General features: G+C 43.2%; 1 non-coding gene across 1 annotated transcript; it reads left to right on the top strand.

Annotated features, from left to right (window-relative positions):
* Positions 1–288: 288 nt before the first annotated feature.
* On the top strand, positions 289–362 carry trnat-agu (transfer RNA threonine (anticodon AGU)). Its single transcript has one exon. It is a non-coding gene; the product is annotated as a tRNA-Thr (tRNA).
* Positions 363–4,036: the final 3,674 nt, after the last annotated feature.

Below are 4,036 nucleotides of genomic sequence, written 5' to 3'. Positions count from 1 at the left end.
AAACAACACTTCGCTGTAAAGTTCGGCTCAATAGTTCTCCAATGTCAGAGCGAGAATTGTCTGAAGCCCTGATTTATTTAATGTCACAAATACAATCACACATAGTCATCCATGTATCAACGCACTGAAGGATACACAAATATAAACACAGCGAGAAATGCAGTCAGTGCAGGGATGCACAGGTCAACGGACAAGCGAAATGGACAGAGACAAAACGGCCTGAACCCCCAACAGTGAAGTGTCGCTGATAGATATTAGTGAAGAGGTGGGGGTCACATGTCATCAATTGGCGCTGTGGCTTAGTTGATTAAAGCATCTGTCTAGTAAACAGGAGATCCTGGGTTCAACTCCCAGCAGTGCCTTGTGTAGCTTATTATTTTACCTAATTTATGGAATAAAGCGACAAAATAACATTGTGGTGTTCGTATTTGTTCAGGTTTCAGGAGGAAACGGATAACAGAATGACTGTTCAAAAACGCCCTTTCATTCCACAGACAGACCTCTCAGAGAATGTGTCTGTAACACGTTAATTTGAGGACACGTTCTTGTTTCTAGGCTCGTTGGGATCGGGGTATAATTCACGATTTGAGGTTCAAAGCCGGAAGACATCCTAATTTGGACCAAGACTTGTGATCTTGACCTGCGGGACAAACGTTTGCAAAGAGGAAAAATAAGTCCTCAAATCGCTCGACCTGAATCTGCAGGCCCAGATGAAATATATCCCAGGATGTTAACAGAAGCAAGGAAGGAAATAGCGGAGGCTCTGACCATCATTTTCCAACCCACCCTGGCAAAAGGTGTCGTGCAGGAGGATTTGATGATTGCTAACGTTGTACCATTGTTGAAAAAGGGAGACAGGGATAGATCGAGTAAATACAGGCCAGTCAGCCTAAACTCGAGCTGAAGTATGAATCGTCATTTAGAAAGGCACGGATTAATCAAGGACAGTCAGCGTGGATTTGTTAAGGGAAGGTCGTTTGAATTGAATTATTTGAGGAGGTATCAAGGAGGATCGATGAGGGTATCGCGATTGATGGAGTCAACATGGATTTTAACGAGGCTTTTGACAAAGTCCTACAGGGCAGATTTGTTAAAAGGGACATTGGCAAGTTGAATCCAAAATTGGCTGAGCAGCAGGAAGCAAGCGGTTGTGATCGACGGGTGCTTTTGTGACTGGAAGGCTGTTTCGAGTGGGGTTCCATGCGGCTTCGTACTAGGTCCCTGCTTTTCATGGTACAGATCATTGATTTAGACTGAAATGTAGGGGGCATGATGAAGAAATTTGCAGATGATACAAAAATTGTTCCTGTGGTTGAGAGTGAGGAGGAAAGCTGTCGACTGCAGGAAGATATCCATAGAGCGGACAGGTGGAAAGAGAAGTGGCAAATGCAATTCAATCTGAAGAAATGTGAGGTAATGCATTTAGTCGGGGGGGGGGTGCAAAAAGGCAAGGGAGTATATAACAAATATTGCAATTAATTTGCCATTTACATGCCCATTCTGCAAATTAACTAATGTCTTCCTTTATTATTCGCATTTTTCTTTGTATTAACTACAGCTCGCAATTCGGTGTCGTCCCTAAGTTTTGAAATTGTACTTCCAATTCCCGTGTCCAAATCATGAATGTAAATTTTGAACAAAAGTGGTCCCAGCACCGATAAATTGTGAACAACAGTGGTCCCACCACTGATAAAGTGTTAACAACAGTGGTCCCATCACTGATATATTGTGAACAATTTTACAACACCAAGTTATAGTCCAGCAATTTTATTTTAAATTCACAAGCTTTCGGAGATTTTCTCCTTCCTCAGGCAAATGTTTCAAGATCTCCTTGAATCTTGAAACATTTGCCTGAGGAAGGAGAAAATCTCCGAAAGCTTGTGAATTTAAAATAAAATTGCTGGACTATAACTTGGTGTTGTAAAATTGTTTACAATTGTCAACCCCAGTCCATCACCGGCATCTCCACATCATGATATATTGTGAACAACAGTTGTGCCAGCATCGATAAATTGTGAACAACCGTGGTCCCAGCACCGATCAATTGTGAACAACTGTCGACCCAGGAATTTTGATCTTGAACTGCAGTTGAAACTTTTGCACAAAAGAAAATAACGTCCCCAAATCGTCCCACGTGAATCTCAAATGCTTTGGGAAGAAGTCCAATAGAAACAATCAGGACTTTAAAGGCACCTCAACGACCTGAACTTTCGTTGAATGAATTGTGTTAGCCATTGCATTCGACCGTGAAATCGCTCTTGACTTTCATCTCATTGAAGCAGAGTGTGGCCGCTTTGCATCTGTGATCATGTCGGTGGCGTCTTTACATTTGATATTGATCGCTTCCAATTTGTAAAATTTCATCAATCGTTCCTTGGAGCAGAGGAGGCTGAGGGGGGACATGATTGAGGTGTACAAAATTATGAGGGGCACAGATAGGATGGATACTAAGGAGCTTTTTCCCTTCGTTGAGGGTTCTATAACAAGGGGACATAGAATCAAGGTAAAAGGCGGGAGGTTTAGAGGGGATTTGAGACAGAACTTTTTCACCCAGAGGGTGGTTGGAGTCTGGAACTCACTGCCTGAAAGGGTTGTGGAGGCAGGAACCCTCACAACATTCAAGAAGCATTTGGATGAGCACTTGAAATGCCATAGCATACAAGGCTACGGACCAAATGCTGGAATATGGGATTAGAGGAGACAGGGCTGATGGCCGGCGCGGACACGATGGGCCGAAGGGCCTCTTTCCGTGCTGTATGACTCTATGACTCTATGAAAAAGAAACCGAGAATCGAGTTGTCCCTCTTAGTGATGAGCTGAAGGGATTGTTGATCCAAGCAGATCTGGAAAATGCGTGGTGCAATCGGTCAGGAGTTCCAAATCCACCCTCCAGCCACTCGGCAATTATATTGAATGAGCTTTACTCTGGCCCAGTGTCGCCGCACTGAAATCGAGTATTTCTCCGGCATGTTTTTCTTCATAGTTGCTGGTTTAAGAGTGAAGACCGGCTGGTTGGAATTTCACTCCTACAAGCTTTAATCATTCATTTTTCACTGACTGTAGACAGTTGTTATATTGGTCGCTGCAATCTCAAAGTTTAGCCCAGTGAATTATTGGTTTAGCAGGTGATCTCTTCACCTGATCTCGGCGGTGTTATCCGTTAGCGTGAAAGTTTGATGGTTCGAGCCCTTATTTTATCCTCAGGATTCATCGCCGCAAAGTTCCAGGGTTTCAACGCATGTTTTGGAATCAAGAAAATGTACCGGAATCATTGCCAGCTGAGCAGGGCTGATATTCCACCATTTACCCTGCGGTCGGGAATCAGGCACATGAATCATATAAAGGAATGGAACATTGGCTTCACGGTAATTACAATTCTCCTTGACAGACAAGCCCCCGAAAGGCCCGAAGGGAGGCCGCATTCGCAGCAGGAGAGCTGGTTCGCTGTGACATGGAGATTTCTGTAGTGAGTGAGACCAGACTGTTCCTATGTTCAGAGAATAAATTTCACACCCTTTATTTTGGAAAAGCAAAACGGTGGGGATTTTTGTCATAGCCCGATGCCTTTCGTCTTGTATCAGATGTTCCTCGTTGCGTCACTTTCATCTTGATCGGAGAACCAGTTCGGGCGCTCCTGTGATAAACAGCGACAATTGCCAGTTAATGTTAAATTTAACAACGACTCCACTGCGTTTTTAATCCCACTCTTAAGATGCAGTCTATAAAATGAAGAAAAATCATCACATTCAAAGCATAAAAATCTTATTAAAGTTTTGACTGTCTCTCGGTAACCACGTCAACATCGCCTTCAGTCTGAAATGGAAAGTTATCGATTAAGACAGGGATTCAACTACGAACAGGATTTAATTAGCTTCATGTAATTAATTTAATAAGTTCATAACTCTTTTTAAAGTTAATTCCCTGACTGGGAATCGAACCTCGCGGCGGTGAGAGTACCGAATTCTCATCACCAGGCCATTGGGGAGCTCCCAAGATTGCGCACGAGACAAAGTGGAACTGATGACATTTTTTTTCT

Source organism: Heptranchias perlo, chromosome 20 (genome assembly GCF_035084215.1).
Source record: "Heptranchias perlo isolate sHepPer1 chromosome 20, sHepPer1.hap1, whole genome shotgun sequence".
NCBI lineage: Eukaryota > Metazoa > Chordata > Chondrichthyes > Hexanchiformes > Hexanchidae > Heptranchias > Heptranchias perlo.
Note: the sequence above shows the minus strand (reverse complement) of the source record. Positions and strands in the feature narration are given on the sequence as shown.